This window comes from Bombina bombina, chromosome 3, assembly GCF_027579735.1.
Source record: "Bombina bombina isolate aBomBom1 chromosome 3, aBomBom1.pri, whole genome shotgun sequence".
NCBI classification, from domain to species: domain Eukaryota; kingdom Metazoa; phylum Chordata; class Amphibia; order Anura; family Bombinatoridae; genus Bombina; species Bombina bombina.
The window spans coordinates 775884426-775909721 of record NC_069501.1 but is presented as its reverse complement, the minus strand read 5'-3'; positions in this window follow the sequence as shown (position 1 = coordinate 775909721).

The window sequence follows — 25296 nt, the reverse complement described above, 5'->3', positions numbered from 1 at the left end:
GCTTGTTTTTGCAAGATCTAAAAACATCTAGGACTAGATTACAAGTGAAACGCTAATATATCATGCACCCGTAAATGGACAAAATCCAGATCATCCAGCTCACGGTGGCACTTAGCACTCATTGAATTAACCAGAGTTTAGACCTCTCAAAAATGAAAAAGAAAATCCACAAATTTGCTGCAAAATAAAGTGGATAGTTTCTGTATAAAATAAAAAATATCAGCATCTTTATTTTTGTAAATAATAACTGAACAAAGAAGTTTTAAGGGGTTAAAGTGAGTAGGTGTGGGGTGTTAGAAAAAAAAACTGTCACAGAAAATTGCCTTTAATTACATTGCAGTCTATGGGTGATTGTGATTTCACTTGAATTATATATGTATATGTTTATATACATATATATTTATGTGTTAATATGTGTATATACACATATAAACACATACATATATATGTATATATTCATATACAAGAAAAAGCAACCAATAGTGTAATTTGTACACACAATGGTGATGTGTTTTGAAATGCAAAAAACTTGCTCACCTTGTGAGACCTCAAACATGTGAGGTATGTGATGCTCGCGGAGAGGATATGTATCCCTATCTGTGTTAAAGATGTGTCTTTATTTTCTGCTTCTACCTCTTGTAGTATGGTATAGAAGTGGTGAGGATATTGTGGCTCCCAATCAGAGTATTTCAGATGGTTTATGTTTTGTCATAGAAAAACAAATTACTCTCCAGTCACAATGCTGATATAAAAGAGGATTTATTGTTGAATAAATCTATGCAGTAAGGTGTAAAGATCCAGGCTTTCACCTATGCATAAGCACAAAATAAAGACATATCTTTAAAACAGATAGGAATACATATCCCCTCCATGAGCATTACTTACCTCACATGTTTGAGGTCTTACAAGGTGAGCAAGTTTTTGCATTTCATAACACATCACCTTTATGTGAACAAATTACACCATTGGTTGATTTTTCATTTTCTTCTCTCCTTTTTCTATGAGCGCTGTTCCTGCCTAAACTACTGCCAATGATTCCCCCTATATCCACTGATGATAGTGGATCCATCAGTTTCAGCTGCCTTGAGAAATACATCAGGAGAGACTGACTGCAGTTTAATTACATGCATTGAAACACAGCACAATTGGATACCCTGTTTTTGTTCATATATTCATATACATATATATTTACACTTTGCTGCCCATCGCTGTGTGACTTCTACTCTTCGCTGCGCTAGATTCTCTAACGTGCCTTATGGCATGAGAATGAGGCTCCCATTTGAGCCTATGGAAGCGTGAGCGCAAAGCTTTGCTGCAATCTGAATCTGTAATACCAGCGCAAATTTGCGTGTGCCGGTATTACCGAGAGGAGTGCAAATATCTCGCTCACGTAAGGGCTAGTTTGTGTTCCAATTTGCCCATATTGTTCTATCAAGCAAGACTAATTTTCCATAACAAAACAGATTTGCAAATATGTTACACATACAAACATTCGGCTAGATTACGAGTTTTGTGTTATGAGTGAAAAAGCAGCGTTATGGCTCTTTTTCACTACCACTGGTATTACGAGTCTTGCAGGTATATCTGTACCGCACACTTTTTTAGCCGTAACACAACGTAACAACCGCAGCTTTCAAAAAGTCCTTTTTCAATGGGACTTCCATAGCGCCGGTATTACGAGTTTGCCTGTTTGGCCAAAAAGTGAGCGGTACAGCCAATAACATCAAGATCCGTACCGTAAACTGAAAGTCAGTAGTTATGGCTTTTATTTTACAGAGCTGTAGCATAAAACTCATACCTTAAGTGCTAAAAAGTACACTAACACCCATAAACTACCTATTAAACCCTAAACCAAGGCCCTCCCGCATCGCAAACACTAAAATAAAATGATTAGCCCCTAATCTGCCGCTCCCGACTTCACCGCCACTATAATACACATATTAACCCCTAAACCGTTGTACTCCCTCATCGCAAACACTCGTTAAATACTATTAACTCCTAATCTGCTGTCCCTAACATCGCCGCAACCTACATTACTGTTATTAAACTCTAATCTGCTGCCCCCAAAATCGCCGCTACTATACTAAAGTTATTAAGCCCTGAACCTAACCCTATTTGTAACCATAACCCGAACACCCACTAACTTTAAGATAATTAAAATAAATCTAAATAAAAATTACAATTAATACCTAAATAATTCCTATTTAAAACTAAATACTTACCTATAAAATAAACCTTAATTAAGCTACAGTATAACTAATAGTTATATTGTAGCTATCTTACGGCTAGATTACGAGTTTTGTGTTATGGGTGAAAAAGCAGCGTTAAGGCTCTTTTTCACTACAGCTGGTATTACGAGTCTTACAGGTATAGCTGCACCGCACACTTTTTTGGCCGTAACGCAACATAATTACTGCAGCTTTCAAAAAGTCCTTTTTCAATGGGACTTCCATAGTGTCGATATTACGAGTCTGCCTGGGAGGCCAAAAAGTGAGTGGTACAGCCAATACCGTCAAGATCCATATCGTAATTGTAAACTGAAAGTCAGTAGTTATGAGTTTTACGCTACAAAGCCGTAACATAAAACTCATAACTAAAGTGCTAAAAAGTACACTAACACACATAAACTACCTATTAAACCCTAAACCGGGACCCTCCTGCATCACAAACACTAAAATAAAATTATTAACCCCTAAACTGCCACTCTGGACATCGCCACCACTATAATAAACATATTAACCCCTAAACATGCGGCACTCCCGCATCGCAAACACTTGTTAAATATTATTAACATGATAATCTGCCGCCCTTAACATCGCAGCCACCTACCTACATTTTCGGCCAGGAGGCCATAATCGCAGCTGGCCGAAACATGGCAGCGTTTTAATGCTCACTGCTGAGTATGTGATTACCTGTTGTTGCTGCAGACCCTCCTGGTCCGTTTTAACGTTTTTGGATGAATAAAGTGATTTATTACTACTACCACAGCCTACAAAACTCTTTTGCTCTACATATATTTCTAAATAGCCAGGTTTTCGTTTGGCTGTAAGAGCTCCCAAGCTGTTCCGGTAAGATTATCAAAGAGCCGATCTACTAAGATATAAGTGAGATTGGTCACGGACGAGACACACCCCCCTCAGATGTTCCCGTTGGTTGGATACAAGTAACACGCTGAGTGAGACACACAAAGGCGGAGCAGGACCAGTGACGATATTCGCCAAGCACCCAAGTTTGTGTTGCACTGCATGCTGGAAAAGCGCATTGACCCCACGGTTCATTTAAGAAGATTGGAGCACGGACACACCGAGAGAGAACACACAAGGAGGTGGTGAGTTAAAGCGGTTATAAACTGCCTAGCGCATCTTGCTCATTGCTGAGAAGGAAATGCTCCCGCTCCTATGTGTGTAATGTGCCATAAACCTCTATCACATCAAAATTACAACTTGGGGAGAAAATTGACTTGTCCGTATGAATGCTTCTTTACCTCTAGCCTGGTCTAGAGTGACAGGAAAGATTATACTGAGTGCATTGTAATAAGAGAAATACGTTCATGCACTAACAATCTTATCTAAGGAACAGCTGTAAGCATATGCTTGGTTAAAATTACTAGTGATTCCCCATTGTTTGTATTAAATAAAAATTACAATTAATACCTAAATAATTCCTATTTAAAACTAAATGCTTACCTATAAAATAAACCCTAAGCTAGCTACAATATAACTAATAGTTATACTTTAATGTAGCTAGCTTAGGTTTTATTTTTATTTCACAGGCAAGTTTGTATTTATTTTAACTAGGTACAATAGTTAGTAAATAGTTATTAACTATTTACTAACTACCTAGCTAAAATAAATACACATTTACCTGTAAAATAACACTAACACCTAACCTTACACTACAATTAAATAAATTACATTTATTAAATACAATTACCTAAATTACAAAACCCCCCCACTAAATTACACAAAATAAAAAGAGAAATTATCAGATATTTAAACTAATTACACCTAATCTAATAGCCCAATCAAAATATAAAAAGCCCCCACCCCAAAATAAAAAAAAATGTCCCTTGAATTCTATCAGCCAATCGGAATTAAAGGTGAAAAAATCCTATTGGCTGATGCTTCAATCAGCCAATAGGTTTGAGCTTCAATCCTATTGGCTGATCCAATCAGCCAATAGGATTGAGCTTGCATTCTATTGGCTGATTGGAAAAGCCAATAGAATGCAAGCTCAATCCTATTGGCTGATTGCATCAGCCAATAGGATTTTTTCACCTTTAATTCTGAATTCAAGGAGTGCCATCTTGGATGATGTCACTTAAAGGAACCTTCATTCCAGAAGAGTCATAGTCGTAAGAAGAGGATGCTCCTCGCCGGATGTCTTAAAGATGAACCCACTCCATGCCGGATGGATGAAGATAGAAGATGCCGTCTGGATGAAGACTTCTGCCCATCTGGAGTACCACTTCTGCCGGCTTGGATGAAGATTTCTTCCGGCTTCGTTGAGGACTTCTTGCCACTTGGATGAATACTTCTCCCGGCTTCGTTGAGGATGGATGTCCGGTCTTCAAAACTGTAGGTGGATCTTCGGGGATTAGTGTTAGGTTTTTTTAAGGGTTTATTGGGTGGGTTTTATTTTTAGATTAGGGTTTGGGCACTTGAAAAAAGAGCTAAATGCCCTTTTAAGGACAATGCCCATCCAAATGCCCTTTTCAGGGCAATGGGGAGCTTAGGTTTTTTTTAGTTAGGATTTTATTTGAGGGGTTGGTTGTGTGGGTGGTGGGTTTTACTGTTGGGGGGTTGTTTGTATTTTTTTTACAGGTAAAGAGCTGATTTCTTTGGGGCAATTCCACTGCAAAAGGCCCTTTTTAGGGCTATTGGCAGTTTAGTTTAGGCTAGGGTATTTATTTTAGCTAGGTAGTTAGTAAATAGTTAATATCTATTTACTAACTATTCTACCTAGTTAAAATAAATACAAACTTGCCTGTGAAATAAAAATAAAATCTAAGATAGATACAATGTAACTATTAGTATTTAGTTTTAAATAGGAATTCTTTAGGTAATGATAATATTTTTAATTTAGATTTATTCTAATTATATTTAAGTTAGGGGGTGTTAGGGTTAGGGATAGACTTAGGTTTAGGGGTTAATAAATTTTGCGGCGACGTTGGGGGCGGCAGATTAGGGGTTAATAAATGTAGGTAGGTGGCGGCGATCTTAGGGGTGGCAGATTAGGGGTTAATAATATTTAACTAGTGTTTGTGATGTGGGAGTGCGGGGGTTTAGGGGTTAATATGTTTATTATTGTGGCGGTGATGTCCGGAGCGGCAGATTAGGGGTTAATAAGTATATTGTAGGTGTTGGCGATGTCGGGGGTAGCAGATTAGGGGTTAATAAGTGTAAGATTAGGGGTGTGTAGACTTGGGGGTTCATGTTAGGCTGTTAGGTGCAAACATAAATTTAGTTTCCCAATAGGAATCAATGGGGCTGTGTTACGGAGCTTTACGCTCCTTTTTTGCAGGTGTTGGGCTTTTTTTAGCCTGCTCTCCCCATTGAGGTCTATAGGGAAATCGTGCACGAGCACGTAAAACCAGCTCACCGCAGCTTTCAGCAGCACTGGTATATGGAGCTCAATTTTGCTTTACACTCACTTCTTGCCTGATAAGGCCGGGTTTTTTAAGCCTGTAATACCAGGGCTGTAGGGAAGTGAGCGGTGACAATAACTTGCAAGTTAGCACCGCACTCCTCATAGCGCAAAACTCGTAATCTAGCCATAAGGTTTTATTTTTATTTCATAGCTAAATTTGTATTTATTTTAACTAGGTAGAATAGTTAGTAAATAGTTATTAACTATTTACTAACTACCTAGCTAAAATAAATTCAAATTTACCTGTAAAATAAAACCTAACCTGAGTTACACTAACACCTAACCTTACACTACAATTAAATAAATTACATGTATTAAATACAATTAACTAAATTACAAAAACAAACAAACACTAAATTACACAAAATAAAAAAGAAATTATCAAATATTTAAACTAATTACACTTAATCTAATAGCCCTATCAAAATAAAAAAGCCCCCCAAAATAAAAAAAAACCTAGCCTAAACTAAACTGCCAATAGCCCTTAAAAGGGCCTTTTGCGTTGCATTGCCCCAAAGAAATCAGCTCCTTTACCTGTAAAAAAAAATACAATCAATCCTCCAACAGTAAAACACACCACCCACACAACCAAACCCCCCAAATAAAATCCTATCTAAAAAAAACTAAGCTCCCCATTGCCCTGAAAAAGGGCATTTGGATGGGTATTGCCCTTAAAAGGGCATTTAGCTCTTTTTTCAAGTGCCCAACCCCTAATCTAAAAATAATACCCACCCAATAAACCCTTGAAAAAACCTAACACTAACCCCCAAAGTTCCACTTACAGTTTTGAAGAGCGGACATCCAACCTCAACAAAGTCAGGAGAAGTCTTCATCCAAGTGGCAAGAAGTCCTCAACGAAGCCAGCCGGGAGAAGTCTTCATCCAAGCCAGCAGAAGTGGTCCTCCAGACATGCAGAAGTCTTCATCCAGACAGCAAGAAGTCCTCAATGAAGCCAGGAGAAGTCTTCATCCAAGCGGCAAGAAGTGGTCCTCCAGATGGGCAGAAGTCTTCATCCAGACAGCATCTTCTATCTTCATCCATCCGGCCCAGAGCAGGTCCATCTTCAAGACATCCGGCGCGGAGCATCCTCTTCTTACGACGACTCTTCTGGAATGAAGGTTCCTTTAAGTGACGTCATCCAAGATGGTGTCCCTTGAATTCTGATTGGCTGATAGAATTCTATCAGCCATTCGGAATTAAAGGTGAAAAAATCCTATTGGCTGATGCAATCAGCCAATAGGATTGAGCTTCAATCCTAATGGCTGATTGGAACAGCCAATAGAATGCAAGATCAATCCTATTGGCTGATTGGATCAGCCAATAGGATTGAAGCTCAATCCTGTTGGCTGATTGGATCAGCCAGTACGATTTTTTCACCTTTAATTCCCATTGGCTGATAGAATTCTATCAGCCAATCGGAATTCAAGGGACGCCATCTTGGATGATGTCAACAGAAGAGGATGCTCCGTGCCGGATTTCTTGAAGATGGAGCCACTCCGTGTTGGAAGGATGAAGATAGAAGATGCCGTCTGGATGAAGACTTCTGCCTATCTGGAGGACCACTTCTTGACTTGGATGAAGACTTCTCCCGGCTTCATTGAGGACTTCTTGCCGCTTGGATGAAGACTTCCCCTGGCTTCATTGAGAATGGATGTACGGTCTTCAAAAACTGTAAGTGGATCTTCGGGGGTTAGTGTTAGGTTTATTTAAGGGTTTATTGGGTGGGTGGGCTGAAAAAGAGCTAAATTTTCTTTTAAGGGCAATGCCCATCCAAATGCCCTTTTCAGGGCAATGGGGAGATTAGGTTTTTTTAGATAGTGTTTTTTTTGGGGGGTTTGGTTGTGTGGGTGGTGGGTTTTACTGTTGGAGGGTTGTTTGTATTTTTTTTACAGGTAAAAGAACAGATTTCTTTGGGTCAATGCCCTGCAAAAGGTCCTTTTAAGGGCCATTGGAAGTTTAGTTTAGACTAGGGTTTTTTTTATTTTGGGGGTGCTTTTTTATTTTGATAGGGCTATTAGATTAGGTGTAATTAGTTTAAATATTTGATAATTTCTTTTTTATTTTGTGTAATTTAGTGTTTGTTTGTTTTTTGTAATTTAGTTAATTGTATTTAATTAATGTAATTTATTCAATTGTAGTGTAAGGTTAGGTGTTAGTGTAAGACAGGTTAGGTTTTATTTTACAAGTAAATTTGTATTTATTTTAGCTAGGTAGTTAGTAAATAGTTAATAACTATATACTAACTAGTCTACCTAGTTAAAATAAATACAAACTTGCCTGTGAAATAAAAATAAAACCTTAGATAGATACAATGTAACTATTAGTTATATTGTAGCTAGCTTAGGGTTTACCTTATAGGTAAGTATTTAGTTTTAAATAGGAATTATTTAGGTATTAATTGTAATTTTTATTTAGATTTATTTTAATTATTTTCAAGTTAGTCGGTGTTAGGGTTAGGGTTAGACAGGGTTAGGGGTTAACAAGTTTAGTATAGTGGCGGCGACGTTGGGGACGGAAGATTAGGGGTTAATAAGTATAATGTAGGTGGCGGCGATGTTAGGGGTGGCAGATTAGGGGTTAATAAGTGTAGGTAGGTGGCGGCGATGTTAGGGGGGCAGATTAGGGGTTAATAAGTGTAGGTAAGTGGCAGCGACATTGGGGCAGCAGATTAGAGGTTAATAAGTGTAATGTAGGTGGCGGCGATGTTAGGGGCGGCAGATTAGGAGTTTTTAGACTCAGGTTTATGTTAGGGTGTTAGGTGTAAACATAAATTTTCTTTCCCCATAGGAATCAATGGGGCTGCCTTACTGAGCTTTACACTCCTTTATTGCAGGTGTTAGGCTTTTTTTTAGCCAGCTCTACCCATTGATGTCTATGGGAAAAACTTGCATGAGCACGTAAAACCAGCTCAAAGCAGCGCTGGTATTTGAGTGCGGTATGGGGCTCAATTTTGATAATTTCTGCAATAATGCCTGCTAACGCCGGGTTTATGAAAACCTGTAATAGCAGCGCTATAGGGAGGTGAGCGGTGGAAATAACTTGCAAGTTAGCACCGAGCCGCTCATAACGCAAAACTCATAATCTAGCCAATTTATATTTAGTGTTTCAAGTAGATTTCTGAAGTTCCTGAGTTTGTAATTGTTTTAACAGCTTATCATTAGTTTCTCATTTCATGTGCAAGATTTTATGTATTGAACACTTAGCAAAGCTATAGATGTTAATGGCTGGAACACCCACAGGGTGGTGCTCCCTCTAGGTGGTGCTCATTGAATTTCAAACCTGATCTTCCTTAAAATCTAGATGACTACATGACAGGAAAGAGTGCACACTCCTGAGCTTATCTTCCTGCTTTTCAACAAAGGATAAAAATAAAACAAAGACAAATTGATAACAGAAGTAAATTGGAAAATTGTTTATAATTGTATGCTCGGTCTGAATCGTAAATTACACATTTTGGGTTTATGTCTCTTTAATGTAAATGTGTGTTGAGCTGTTTCATTTTGATCAGACAAATAAAGTATTACCACACTGGAATCTTATGTTTTGTGCACGTTGCAATTTTAGGTGTTGAGGAGAGCTTTGTGAATGGCAATGTACAGCATTGTAAGATCATGGACAGAATTGCAAGATCCTTTTGCCACAGTGTGGCACTCTGTTGTCATTTTACTGCCCCACTCACTACTTTATCTTATCCGATTTATTCCACAAATTTCTAAAGCTCTCTGCACAGGTGATATTCTCTAAAATTATCCCTTAAAGGGACAGTCAACACCAGAATTTTTGTTGTTTAAAAAGATATATAATCCCTTTATTACCCATTCCCCAGTTTTGCATAACCAACACTGTTATATTAATCTACTTTTTACCTCTGTGATTAACTTGTATCTAAACATCTTCTGACAGCTGCCTGATCACATGACTTTTTATTTATTATCTATTGACTTTCATTTTAGCCAATCAGTGCAGTGTTTGCCACTAGCCACGGGCGTGATCACAATGTTATCAATATGGCTCACATGAACTAGCTCTCCTCTGTTGTGAAAAGCAAATAAAAAAGCATGTGATAAGAGGCGGCCTTTAAGAACTTAGGCCTAGATTTAGAGTTCGGCGGTAGCCGTCAAAACCAGCGTTAGAGGCTCCTAACGCTGGTTTTGGCCGCCCGCTGGTATTTGGAGTCAGTGATTAAAGGGTCTAACGCTCACTTTACAGCCGCGACTTTTCCATACCGCAGATCCCCCTACGCCATTTGCGTAGCCTATCTTTTCAATGGGATCTTTCTAACGCTGGTATTTAGAGTCGTTTCTGCAGTGAGCGTTAGAGCTCTAACGACAAGATTCCAGCCGCCTGAAAATAGCAGGAGTTAAGAGCTTTCTGGCTAACGCCGGTTTATAAAGCTCTTAACTACTGTACCCTAAAGTACACTAACACCCATAAACTACCTATGTACCCCTAAACCGAGGTCCCCCCACATCGCCGCCACTCGATTAAAAATTTTAACCCCTAATCTGCCGACCGCCACCTACGTTATACTTATGTACCCCTAATCTGCTGCCCCTAACACCGCCGACCCCTGTATTATATCTATTAACCCCTAACTTGCCCCCCACAACGTCGCCGCAAGCTACTTAAAATAATTAACCCCTAATCTTCCGACCGCAAATCGCCGCCACCTACGTTATCCCTATGTACCCCTAATCTGCTACCCCTAACATCGCCGACCCCTATGTTATATTTATTAACCCCTAATCTGCCCCCCACAACGTCGCCGACACCTGCCTACACTTATTAACCCCTAATCTGCCGAGCGGACCTGAGCGCTACTATAATAAAGTTATTAACCCCTAATCCGCCTCACTAACCCTATCATAAATAGTATTAACCCCTAATCTGCCCTCCCTAACATCGCCGACACCTACCTTCAATTATTAACCCCTAATCTGCCGACCGGAGCTCACCGCTATTCTAATAAATGTATTAACCCCTAAAGCTAAGTCTAACCCTAACACTAACACCCCCCTAAGTTAAATATAATTTTTATCTAACGAAATAAATTAACTCTTATTAAATAAATGATTCCTATTTAAAGCTAAATACTTACCTGTAAAATAAATCCTAATATAGCTACAATATAAATTATAATTATATTATAGCTATTTTAGGATTAATATTTATTTTACAGGCAACTTTGTAATTATTTTAACCAGGTACAATAGCTATTAAATAGTTAAGAACTATTTAATAGTTACCTAGTTAAAATAATAACAAATTTACCTGTAAAATAAATCCTAACCTAAGATATAATTAAACCTAACACTACCCTATCAATAAAATAATTAAATAAACTACCTACAATTACCTACAATTAACCTAACACTACACTATCAATAAATTAATTAAACACAATTGCTACAAATAAATAAAATTAAATAAACTATCTAAAGTACAAAAAATAAAAAAGAACTAAGTTACAGAAAATAATAAAATATTTACAAAGATAAGAAAAATATTACAACAATTTTAAACTAATTACACCTACTCTAAGCCCCCTAATAAAATAACAAAGACCCCCAAAATAAAAAATTCCCTACCCTATTCTAAAATACAAATATTACAAGCTCTTTTACCTTACCAGCCCTGAACAGGGCCCTTTGCGGGGCATGCCCCAAGAATTTCAGCTCTTTTGCCTGTAAAAAAAAACATACAATACCCCCCCCCCAACATTACAACCCACCACCCACATACCCCTAATCTAACCCAAACCCCCCTTAAATAAACCTAACACTACCCCCCTGATGATCTTCCTACCTTGTCTTCACCATGCCAGGTTCACCGATCCGTCCTGGCTCCAAGATCTTCATCCAACCCAAGCGGGGGCTAGACATCCACTGAAGAAGTCCAGAAGAGGGTCCAAAGTCTTCCTCCTATCCGGCAAGAAGAGGACATCCGGACCGGCAAACATCTTCTCCAAGCGGCATCTTCTATCTTCTTCCATCCGATGACGACCGGCTCCATCTTGAAGACCTCCAGCGCGGATCCATCCTCTTCTTCCGACGACTAGACGACGAATGACGGTTCCTTTAAGGGACGTCATCCAAGATGGCGTCCCTCGAATTCCGATTGGCTGATAGGATTCTATCAGCCAATCGGAATTAAGGTAGGAATTTTCTGATTGGCTGATGGAATCAGCCAATCAGAATCAAGTTCAATCCGATTGGCTGATCCAATCAGCCAATCAGATTGAGCTCGCATTCTATTGGCTGTTCCGATCAGCCAATAGAATGCGAGCTCAATCTGATTGGCTGATTGGATCAGCCAATCGGATTGAACTTGATTCTGATTGGCTGATTCCATCAGCCAATCAGAAAATTCCTACCTTAATTCCGATTGGCTGATAGAATCCTATCAGCCAATCGGAATTCGAGGGACGCCATCTTGGATGACGTCCCTTAAAGGAACCGTCATTCGTCGTCTAGTCGTCGGAAGAAGAGGATGGATCCGCGCTGGAGGTCTTCAAGATGGAGCCGGTCGTCATCGGATGGAAGAAGATAGAAGATGCCGCTTGGAGAAGATGTTTGCCGGTCCGGATGTCCTCTTCTTGCCGGATAGGAGGAAGACTTTGGACCCTCTTCTGGACTTCTTCAGTGGATGTCTAGCCCCCGCTTGGGGTGGATGAAGATCTTGGAGCCAGGACGGATCGGTGAACCTGGCATGGTGAAGACAAGGTAGGAAGATCATCAGGGGGGTAGTGTTAGGTTTATTTAAGGGGGGTTTGGGTTAGATTAGGGGTATGTGGGTGGTGGGTTGTAATGTTGGGGGGGGGGGTATTGTATGTTTTTTTTACAGGCAAAAGAGCTGAAATTCTTGGGGCATGCCCCGCAAAGGGCCCTGTTCAGGGCTGGTAAGGTAAAAGAGCTTGTAATATTTGTATTTTAGAATAGGGTAGGGAATTTTTTATTTTGGGGGTCTTTGTTATTTTATTAGGGGGCTTAGAGTAGGTGTAATTAGTTTAAAATTGTTGTAATATTTTTCTTATCTTTGTAAATATTTTATTATTTTCTGTAACTTAGTTCTTTTTTATTTTTTGTACTTTAGATAGTTTATTTAATTTTATTTATTTGTAGCAATTGTGTTTAATTAATTTATTGATAGTGTAGTGTTAGGTTAATTGTAGGTAATTGTAGGTAGTTTATTTAATTATTTTATTGATAGGGTAGTGTTAGGTTTAATTATATCTTAGGTTAGGATTTATTTTACAGGTAAATTTGTTATTATTTTAACTAGGTAACTATTAAATAGTTCTTAACTATTTAATAGCTATTGTACCTGGTTAAAATAATTACAAAGTTGCCTGTAAAATAAATATTAATCCTAAAATAGCTATAATATAATTATAATTTATATTGTAGCTATATTAGGATTTATTTTACAGGTAAGTATTTAGCTTTAAATAGGAATCATTTATTTAATAAGAGTTAATTTATTTCGTTAGATAAAAATTATATTTAACTTAGGGGGGTGTTAGTGTTAGGGTTAGACTTAGCTTTAGGGGTTAATACATTTATTAGAATAGCGGTGAGCTCCGGTCGGCAGATTAGGGGTTAATAATTGAAGGTAGGTGTCGGCGATGTTAGGGAGGGCAGATTAGGGGTTAATACTATTTATGATAGGGTTAGTGAGGCGGATTAGGGGTTAATAACTTTATTATAGTAGCGCTCAGGTCCGCTCGGCAGATTAGGGGTTAATAAGTGTAGGCAGGTGTCGGCGACGTTGTGGGGGGCAGATTAGGGGTTAATAAATATAACATAGGGGTCGGCGATGTTAGGGCAGCAGATTAGGGGTACATAGGGATAACGTAGGTGGCGGCGGTTTACGGAGCGGCAGATTAGGGGTTAAAAGTGTAATGCAGGGGTCAGCGATAGCGGGGGCGGCAGATTAGGAGTTAATAAGTGTAAGGTTAGGGGTGTTTAGACTCGGGGTACATGTTAGGGTGTTAGGTGCAGACGTAGGAAGTGTTTCCCCATAGGAAACAATGGGGCTGCGTTAGGAGCTGAACGCTGCTTTTTTGCAGGTGTTAGGTTTTTTTTCAGCTCAAACAGCCCCATTGTTTCCTATGGGAGAATCGTGCACGAGCACGTTTTTGATGCCGGCCGCGTCCGTAAGCAACTCTGGTATCGAGAGTTGCATTTGCGGTAAAAATGCTCTACGCTCCTTTTTTGGAGCCTAACGCAGCATTTGTTTGAACTCTCGATACCAGAGTTAAATTTATGGTGCGGCCAGAAAAAAACCCGCGGAGCGTTAACAGCCCTTTTACCGCCAAACTCCAAATCTAGCCGTTAGAAATTATCATATCAGCCATCCGTGGCTTAGCTTTCAACTAAGAATAACAAAAGAACAAAGCAAAATTGGTGATAAAAGTAAATTGGAAAGGGTTTTTTTGGACTTGACTGTCCTTTTAATACTTTGAGGTCCTTCACAAGGTTATCGAAAGGCAAACTTTACCATGATAGCTGTAGCTGTGTATCTTGCTATAGGGCATAACCTATATTTCTATGAGCGAAGGAGAAACACACACATTGCATTATAGTGTTTAAAAAAAATTAAAAAAATGAAAGTGTATTGAAAGTACAATGTAAAATCGCAATAAACAACATATTAATAATATGCATCAAAATTAGTTTCAAAATACAAAGTTAAAATTATACTAAAAGTACAAAAGTCAAAGCCTACTTTATTTTTCTATTATAAGTGAGGGGGAATCTAGAGGTTTTAGGGGGTTAAGGGGGTCTGGGAGGGGACTCAGGCACTCACACCCTCCCGTGTTTTGCAGTCACTTAGTTCTGGAGCTATTACGGCGTCTAGCAGACACCAAAGACCAGTGGAGGGCCATTCGCCTACGTGTGCAAGGGTTGAGAGGTCAGAAGGAGGAGGGAGCAGGAGGGAGAGAGGTCGATCCCCGCCTAGGAAAACCAGTAGTGGTCATAGGTCAGTTCAGGTGAAAGCAAGTCAGAAGAGTGGTGATGAGAAGGCGGCTCAAGCAGGGCAGAGAGGAGAAGCAGCCAATTTAGAAGGATCAGGGATGGTGCCTCAGCTGGTAGGTGAGAAGGCTGCTGGTGCTGAGGGAGCTGGGGTTGGCTTGGAATGTGGCGAGCATGAGAAGTTGTTGAGTGGTTTGAAGGCATTAATGGCAAGTCTGGAGGCTCTGAAGGGCAGAGATTCAGTCACAAAGGCTTGGGGATCGGCTAGTGGTGTAGTTGTTTCAGGTTCAGAAGTTACAACTGGTAGTACTAGTGCGGTGGTGGTGGGGGGCGCTCCATCAGGGAGTTCATTAAAAGTGGCGGAGGAGGCTTTACGGCGCCCGTGTTTGTGTTCTATTGGCCCATTAGGGATTCACCTTGCATTGGAGGTGAAGGAGAAAATCTGGAAACGCGAGTATCTCGAAATTTTCACGTTGTTGCCTATGGATCAGGTTTTGGAAATCAAGGAGGATGACAAGGTTAATACAGGGAAGAAGGAGGAGAGGGAACGTAAGAAGAGGTACCAAAAAGTTTCCAAAAACCTTGGGAAATTGGTCCAAGGCTTTTTGTATTTTGGCAAGCGTGGTGACAGAGAAATTCCCTGAATGGGGGGGGGGGGCTCTGTTTTGTTATTTTGATGAAATTTTGCGCGCGTACCGAACATGGAGTGGTGGAGGTACAACGAAAAGTTTTGTCAATGTATGGCGGTCATACCGGAGATGCGGTGGGATGACCGTGATATGGGGATTTGGTTAGACATAATTATAATAAGATTGCTGATGCTTTGTCACATTTTCAGTGGAAGCGTTTCTGGTTGGAGGCTCCAGAAGCGTAGGCAGAGGGTGTGGCTTTCCTGAGGGATTGGTGGCTGCTGGATTTTCAGTAGCTTTGGATTTGGTAAAAGGGGCCTTAGCTCAATCTACTTGAAGGGCTTATGACTGGGTGTGACATTTGTGGCCGGGACTGGTAGCTGGTGGCCGGGACTGGTTAAAATCCAGTGAGATCTGCTTGGAAATTATTTTGGGATGGATAAGGTTATGGGGGTGGCTGGGTTGTCTTTGTCTTATGTATGGAGGAGGATGGCTGCTATGGCCTTTTCAACTGGAGGGTTTTCCTGATATGTTAAAGCATTTTGTAGCTAGGATGGCGGTTAGGGGTTTGTGCAGGCGAAGGGTCAGGAAGGATGGCTGGCGTCCAGTGGTTTTCTCTTTATTAAAAAAGGTTATTGGTCGGTTATCATAAGTTTGTTGATGAAAATATGAAGAAGTTTTGTTCAGTGCAGCGTTCGTCATTGCCTTTTTTTTAAAAACGTTCCGTGCTAGTGGGTAAAAATACAAAAGTAGCTAGTGGATTCGGGTTCAGGATATTTTGCTAAACGAGGGAGTTGTGGATTTCTGGTTGAGGTATTCAAAAACTGATCAGCTAGGGAAGGGTAAGCTGATAAAATTGAGGGAAGTTGGAGGGTTCTGTTGTCCAGTCAGAGCGGTTCAGGAATTTTTGAAAGTTAGTCTGGTGGGAGCGGATGCTTTCCTCATCCATGAGGGTGGTTCAGTGTTATCCAGTTTTCAGTTTATAGCTGTTTTTCGGAAGGCATTAGGGTTTTTGGGGATTAATGGTAGGGATTTTGGGTTGCATTCTTTTCGAATTGGGGCAGTGACCGCGACGGAGGCAGATAGTTTTAGGGTGTATGTGAGGCCGGGGTTAGTGGTATGAGGGGATATCTTATATATTTTTTTCTTCTTTAGGTCTGGTGAGGTGCTGGCTGGTCGGACATTCCTATTTGTATTGGGCAAGAAGGGCAGCTTTGGTAAAAGAGAATGGGGTCCAGTTGGGATTTTCCCAGGAAGAAGTGTGTTTGAGATGGTTTGGTGTTAGGGGAATGAGGTGGGACCAGTTGGTGGGGATGGTTGTGAACTACGCCAGGCTTTTCCCCTCCCTCATATTTTGTTGGTTCACTTAGGAGGAAATGATCTAGGCTTTATGTCTCAAAAGTGTTTGGCAGACAAGATAAAATTGGATCTGAACATGTTGAGGGGCTTGTTTCCAGGGCTTGTGGTTGTGTGATCAGATATTGAATGTAGACTGTCATGGAGGTCCGTTTGGAACCGGTCAAAATTGGAGAATTCTAGGCAAAAGATAAATAGGAGGATTAGTAGTCATGTTAAGAAATTAGGGGGCCTGGCTATGAGGACCTGAAAATTTGGACAGTGTTGTTGAGGGACTTTAACAGTCAGTTGTTGGTACAAAAGGTTGGTTGGTCGTATGAAAAATTGTGCCTTTTTACGGATGTGATGGGGGCTCATGGCTTTGGAGCTTACCTCAAAGGGAAGTGGTATGAGGAGGCTTGGCGGGACAGATGGGAAGCTGATGGTTTGACTAAGAAGCTGACTTTCTTGGAGCTAGTCCCGTTGGTGGTGGCTTTGCTAGTCTAGGCTCTTGAGCTGAGTAATAAGTGGGTGTGTTTTCATTTTGATAACATGGGCGTGGTTTACGCAATCAACAACTTGACTGCTAATTCGCCTCCTGTAGTATGACTGCTGCGGGCGTTTGTGTTTGAATGTTTAAGACTCAATGTGGTTTTTCGGGCTGTACATGTACAGGGAAAAAGGAATAAGATTGCCATTTTCAGTGGGAGTGTTTCCGGCTGGAGGCACCAGAAGCAGAGACGGAGGGTGTGGCTTGCCCAAGGGATTGGTGGCTGCTGGGTTTTCAGTAGTTTTGGATTTTGTAAAAGGGGCCTTAGCTCAGTCTACTTGGAGGGCTTACGCCCGGGTGTGGCATTTGTGGGACTCAGTAGCTGGTGACTGGGACTGGTTAAAATCCAGTGAGATCTGCTTGGAATTTCTTTTGGGATGGATAAGGTTATGGGGGGTGGCTGGGTTGTCTTCGGCTTAAGTACGGAGGAGGATGGCTGCTATGGTCTTTTTGTTTCAACTGGTGGGTTTACCTGATATGTCAAAGCATTTTGTAGCTAAGATGGTGGTCAGGGGTTTGTGCAGGGGAAGTGTCAGGAAGGAAGGATGGGAGTTGTGGATTTGTGGTTGAGGCATTCAAAAACTAAGACTGGTGGGGGTGGGTGCTTTCCTCATCCATGAGGATGGTTCAGTGTTTTCCAGGTTTTAGTTTATAGCTGTTGTTCTTCTTTAGGTCCGGTGAGGTTCTGGCTGGTCGGACATTCTTATTTGTATTGGGCAAGAAGGGTAGCTGTGGTAAAAGAGAATTGGGTCCAGTTGGGATTTTCCCAGGAAGAGGTGTGCTTGAGATGGTTTGGGGTTAGGGGAATGAGGTGGGACCAGTTGGTGGGGATGGTTGTGAACTACGCCAGGCTTTTTCCCCTCCTCATATTCTGTTGGTCCACTTAGGAGGAAATAATCTAGGCTTTATGTCTCAAAAGTGTTTGGTAGACAAGATAAAATGGGATCTGAACAGGTTGAGAGTCTTGTTTCCAGAGCTTGTGGTTGTGTGGTCGGATATTGAATGTAGACTGTTGTGGAGGTCCGCTTGGGATGGGTCAAAATTGGAGAATTCTAGGCGGAAGATAAATATTGTGATTAGTAGTCATGTTAAGAAATTGGGGGGCCTGGCATTGAGACATGTTGGGGAATCAGGGAAGTATTTTTTTTCCTGAAGGATGGGGTCCATTTGAATGAGGTGGGGTTATACCTGTTGAATTTTACAAGCAAAAAGGGAATTGAAAAGGCAGTGGCTTGGGTGAGCGGTGATCGTCAGTAGAATGAGCTGTGGCGGGGTGCTAGCCCTGGGTGTTTTGGCTTACACCATTGTGTGGGGCTTTTGGTACCTCCTGTTGGGGTTGAAAGGAGAGCTGTTTATCATGGGGAGGTGTGCCTTATGAATCAGGCACAGCAGAAGGTGATTTACAGGGCAAGCTCTAATGGGTTTGGTTTACAAAGTTTATATGTTTGTGTTAATTTAATAAATAAGCTGCAGCCTTTTATATCCCATACTGGTGTTTGTGTTTTATTACAGGTTTTGGGTAGTAGTCGTAATGACTAGACAATATGTGGTCAAGGGTTAACCCCGAACGAGGGGAACTTGAGGCAGGGGTTATTTGACCCAATTGGCTGAATGGAGGGGTGAACGGGAGGATAAGGGGTGGAGCTTAATAGGAGGCTATTATTAAGGGTTGAATTTGGTCAAATGGTGCCCTTTTTTCTTACTTACCTTCTGGAACTAACGGCTGAAGTGCCCTCCCTCCTTCCCTGGGTTTATATTGGTCTTAGTCGCAGCTGTGGTGGGGTGCTTACCCTGGGTGTTTTGGCTTACGCCATTGTGTGGAGATTTTTTTTTTATTTTTTATATATATTTTTTATTGAGGTATAAGTATGGCATACAAACAAGGGAATGCAGCAGTATACAATACAGTTCAACAATTGCTTGTAACAGGGTACATTGTATGAGTTAGTCATAGGAGTCACCTCTGTGGAAAACATTAAACGCTACCTCTAGCATATAAAGCAGATAATATATACTATTGCTGCAAAAAGAAATAATAAAAGGAGAGCAATTCAGTAACTTGCCAACAAAAAATGTAAACCCTCTAAACCATCTAGGAGGCCACTCTTGGGCCCCATTGCAAAAAACAATAAACAACAGTAACAGAGGGGTACCTCTAGGGTAGGAGGCCACTTGTGGACCTCCCTAACTGAACCTCAGAAATTTTGTACAATATATGTGTTATTTAGGGAAGAAATGTGACTTTATATTCAGAAAATTTAGTGTACCGTAGGATTCTAGAATTTAAAGGTATGTTAACACCCCTACCAGTAAGGGTATTGTAGTGCCATAACAATTAAAAGGAAAAGAGATTTAAAAGAAGTACATGTCTTAGAGTATGTAGGGCTAGACTCATAAGTTTAACCGGTCGTATAGGACAAGGTGTTAATCAACAGTTAATATCTATATCAGTGTGTAGCTCATTATAGGTTATCAAGAGATATGCTCTGGCTATTAATTATTAAATAAGTACAGCACTATATTTTATTTTGGCTATATACTCCTTTGTGGGTTATGCAGTATAGGCTTAGTGTATAAACAGGGATAGCTAACAAGGGCAAGGTAGGGAAGCAATAAAACTGCACACCAATTTTATTTGGGGAGTGAGTTAAAGCTGCAGGATAAAATAAATAAATAGATAAATATCACTCCAAATTGAGCGTGTCTCGTCAATGTTAAAGTCTCGCCATCCCGGCCGCAGATAGCAAGACCCCAAAATGTAATAATGGAGGATTACACAATAAAGAAGGAGTCAGTCTCAATTTCTAGCTATAGATATGATAGGTGTGCCACTATGCCTACTTTGTCCCTCCTTAAACTAGTGGGTATAGGAAAATGAGCATTTTACTGCTATTGCTGGAACAAGCTGGATATGAGGGAGATAGCTACAGTAGTCTATTCTCCCTACCACCTAAACTCACCTATGTACATGAACAATGAGAAAAATGTAAAGACTGTGAATACCAAAACACATAGCAACGGCAAGGCAAAGAAGTAATGTGTACTTGTCCAATAAATGTATATTGGGTAAATATTTAACTGCCCTATTTGTAGCCATCCTGCAGCCATATGCACAAGAAGCAAATTTTTAAATAAGCTTAGATAAAACAGAGAGGTATTGCATAAATTGTGTGCAGCAAAATGTAAGAAAGTGCAACTTAACCAAACCGCACAGGGAACTAGATAATTAGAAATGGATTCTTAAATAAAGTCCAGTGTATACTAATAGGAGTCTGTATGGCCTGAGTTATTTATCCTTATGGGAGACTTTACAGACATACCATCTCCATCCATGAGTGTCATAAAGTCTAGCCCACACCTGTTTTAATGTCCAAGGGTCCAGTTAATAGGTGTAGGTAACCTTGATAAGCCAGAGCCCATGTAATTGTCCGCCAACTGATAGCCTCCACGAGACTGGATTTGAAGCGGGCTGTAAGCGTGACCAGGGCTGCAATGGGTGATCCCTTTTTTCTATCCACCGTCGATATCACTAACTGCCAGATCATAGTGGTATGTTGACCGGTGGCGTGCTGATCCCCTTGATCGCTCAGAGAGTTAGAGTCTAAAGCTGTCCCGGGATCCAGGTACGGGACAGAAGGAGAGTGGTCAGGCCAAGATGGGACTGTTGTACCGATCTCTGTGCTGTAGTCAAGGCAGGTTGCTGTATATATTCCGTTCGGAGAGCAATTGCTTACAATGGGAACATCAGGTTGCCTTGCCGGAACCGCTCTCTTGCTCCTATCAGCAGGCTCATGCAGAGTAATCTCCAGGCTGTCGGTACAAAGGTGCCATTCTGATTTACTATCATGGTCCCCAGCACTGTCCAATGTATTTGCAAGATGTAGAAAGTGTTCAGTGTGGAGCTTTTTGTACCTCCTGTTGGGGTTGAAAGGAGAGGTAGTTATCATGGGGAGGTGTGTCTTATGAATCAACCACAACAGAAGATGGTTTACAGGTCTAGCTCTTATGGGTTTGGTTTACAAAGTTTAAATGTTTGTGTTAATTTAATAAATAACCTGCTGCATTTTATATCCCATACTGGTGTTTGTGTTTTATTACAGGTTTTGAGCAGTAGTCATAATGACTAGACAATATGGGGTCATAATGTTAACTAGTAACTAACCCACCACGCTGCACTCAGGAACTACATAAACAAACACAGATATGCTTGACTGAGCAGCACGGAGTGACTTACATTTACAGACTCCAGTAGTTCACAAAGAGGCAAGCAATGCTCAATTCCTCCTCAGATGACCGGCTGCCACTGCACGCCACTAAACTTCAGCTGCCACCACGGTCCCAATCCCATCTACCACACACCGCGTGCAGTGCGCCAAAAAAGTGTGACACAGATTCTGCGTGTACTGCTGCTCTGCATCAATTAAAAAAAAAATGTTGGCTACCACTCTAACTTTTCGGCCCCCTACTAAGGCGACCTAAGGTGGCTGCCTTGGCTGCCTTATGCAAGCGCCGGGCCTGCGCAGCCATTACGAGTCTTGTCGGTATAGCTATACCGCAAGCATTTTAGCCTGTAACTCAACGTTAATCCCTCACTCAAAAAAATGACGTTTTTGCGTGGGATTTCCATAGAGCCGGTATTACAAGTTGTGCGGTGAGGTTAAAATCTTGCATTCCAGGTTATACCAACACGATCTGTTACGTAATCTGAGACCAGTAGTTTTAAATTTTGCGCAACAAAACTGTTACACAAAACTAAAATATTAAAAAGTACACTAAAACCCATAAACTACCTATTAACCCCTATTCCGCAGCCCTCCCGCATTGCAAACACTATTTAAAACATCACCACCAACATCACCACCACTAATAAAAGTTATTAACCCCTATTCTGTCGTTCCCCAACATCGCCACCTCTATAATAAAGTTATTAACCCCTATTCCCCCGCACCCCGTCATCGCCGCCACTATATAAAGTTATTAACCCCTAAACCGCCAGCCCCCCACATCACAAAAAACTAAATTAAACTATTAATCACTAAAATCTAACACCCTAACTTTAAATTAAAATTACAATATCCCTATTTTAAAATAAATAAAAACTTACCTGTGAAATAAAAAATAAAATAAGTTTAAACTAACAATTAACCTAACATAACTATTATACTAAAATCAAATAACTACCAATTAAATAAACTAAATTACACATTAAAAAAAAAAATAACACTACTAAAAGATTTTTGCTAAAATTACAAAAAATTTAAAATGCTAAATTACAAAAAATAACAAACACTAAATTACAAAAAATAACAAACGAAATAACAAAAATAAAAACAATTACACCTAATCTAATAGCCCTATAAAAATTACCCCCCCCCCAAATTAAAAATCCTCCTAGCTTACAATAAACTACCAATAGCCTTAAAAGGGCCTTTTGTAGGGCATTGCCCTAAAAAATCAGCTCTTTTACCTGTAAAAAAATACAAAGGCCCCCAACAGTAAAACCCACCACCCAACCAACCCCCCAAAATAAAAAACCTAACTCTAACAAAAACCTAGGCTACCCATTGCCCCCGAAAAGGGCATTTGTATGGATATTGCCCTTAAAAGGGTATTTAGCTCTTTTGCATTGCTATTTTATGATCAAATTTGCTTTGTTTGCTTGATATCTTTTGTTGAAGCATAGGCTCAGGAGCAGCAAGGCACTAATGGGAGCTAGCTGAACACATTGGTGAGCCAATAACAAAAAGACTAACGGCTAGATTTAGAGTTCTGCGGCCAAAGGGGTGCGTTAGCTACGCATGCTTTTTTTTCTCCCGCACCTTTTAAATACCGCTGGTATTTAGAGTTCACAGAAGGGCTGCGTTAGGCTCCAAAAAGGGAGCGTAGAGCATATTTACCGCCACTGCAACTCTAGATAGCAGCGTTGCTTATGGACGCGGCCAGCTTCAAAAACGTGCTTGTGCACGATTTCTCCATAGGAAACAATGGGGCTGTTTGAGCTGAAAAAAAAAACACCTGCAAAAGAGCAGCGTTCAGCTGCTAACGCAGCTACATTGTTTCCTATGGGGAAACACTTCCTAAGTCTGCACCTAACACCCTAACATGTACCCCGAGTCTAAACACCCCTAACCTTACACTTATTAACCCCTAATCTGCTGCCCCCGCTATCGCTGACCCCTGCATATTATTATTAACCCCTAATCTGCCGCTCCGTACACCGCCGCCAGCTACGTTATCCCTATGTACCCCTAATCTGCTGCCCCTAACATCGCCGACCACTATGTTATATTTATTAACCCCTAATCTGCTGCCCCCACTATCGCTGACACCTGCATATTATTATTAACCCCTAATCTGCCGCTCCGTACAAAGCGCAACCTACATTATACCTATGTACCCCTAATCTGCTGCCCCTAACACCGCCGACCCCTATATTATATTTATTAACCCCTAATCTGCCCCCCACAACGTCGCCTCCACCTACCTACAATAATTAACCCCTAATCTGCCGACCGGATCTCACCGCTACTCTAATAAATGTATTAACCCCTAAAGCTAAGTCTAACTCTAACCCTAACACCCCCCTAACTTAAATATAATTTAAATCTAACGAAATAAATTAACTATTATTAAATAAATTATTCCTATTTAAAGCTAAATACTTACCTGTAAAATAAACCCTAATATAGCTACAATATAAATTATAATTATATTGTAGCTATTTTAGGATTAATATTTATTTTACAGGCAACTTTTTAATTATATTAACCAGGTACAATAGCTATTAAATAGTTAATAACTATTTAATAGTTACCTAGTTAAAATAATTACAAAATTACCTGTAAAATATATCCTAACCTAAGTTACAATTAAACCTAACACTACACTATCAATAAATTAATTAAATAAAATACCTACAATTATCTACAATTAAACCTAACACTACACTATCAATAAATTAATTAAATACAATACCTACAAATAAATACAATGAAATAAACTAACTAAAGTACAAAAAATAAAAAAGAACTAAGTTACAAAAAATAAAAAAATATTTACAAACATTAGAAAAATATTACAACAATTTTAAACTAATTACACCTACTCTAAGCCCCCTAATAAAATAACAAAGCCCCCCAAAATAAAAAAATGCCCTACCCTATTCTAAATTTAAAAAGTTCAAAGCTCTTTTACCTTACCAGCCCTGAAAAGGGCCCTTTGCGGGGCATGCCCCAAAGAATTCAGCTCTTTTGCCTGTAAAAAAAAACATACAATACCCCCCCCAACATTACAACCCACCACCCACATATCCCTAATCTAACCCAAACCCCCCTTAAATAAACCTAACACTAAGCCCCTGAAGATCTTCCTACCTTATCTTCACAACGTCGGGTTCACCGATCGATCCAGAAGAGCTCCTCCGATGTCTTGATCCAAGCCCAAGCGGGGGGCTGAAGATGTCCATTATCCGACTGAAGTCTTCATCCAAGCGGGAGCTGAAGAGGTCCATGATCCGGCTGAAGTCTTCTATCAAGCGGCATCTTCAATCTTCTTTCTTCCGGATCCACGTAGTTCATCCCGCCGACGCGGAACATCCATCTTCACCGACAACTTCCCGACGAATGACGGTTCCTTTAAGGGACGTCATCCAAGATGGCGTCCCTCAAATTCCGATTGGCTGATAGGATTCTATCAGCCAATTGGAATTAAGGTAGGAAAATTCTGATTGGCTGATGGAATCAGCCAATCAGAATCAAGTTCAATCCGATTGGCTGATCCGATCAGCCAATCAGATTGAGCTTGCATTCTATTGGCTGATTGGCTCAGAGCAGGCGGACAGGTTATGGAGCAGCGGCCTGCAGGCTCGCCAGAAAGACAGGTCCTCAAGCTCCACCCGGAGCTTGATAAATGGGCCCCATTGTGATGAACTATTTCAATTGCTTTTGTTTGATTTGTTCATTGTAGCTGAAAGTCTGTACATGTTGACAATGGGGGTTTTATAATTTTGATTACAAGTGTATGTATACTTTTTAACAAATAAATGAATTACATTTGATAATTGAAGTAAATTAGAAAGTTCTTTAAATTTGCATGCTAGACCTGAATTATGAAAGTTTAACAGGACAGTCTAATCAAAATTAAACTTTCATGATTCAGA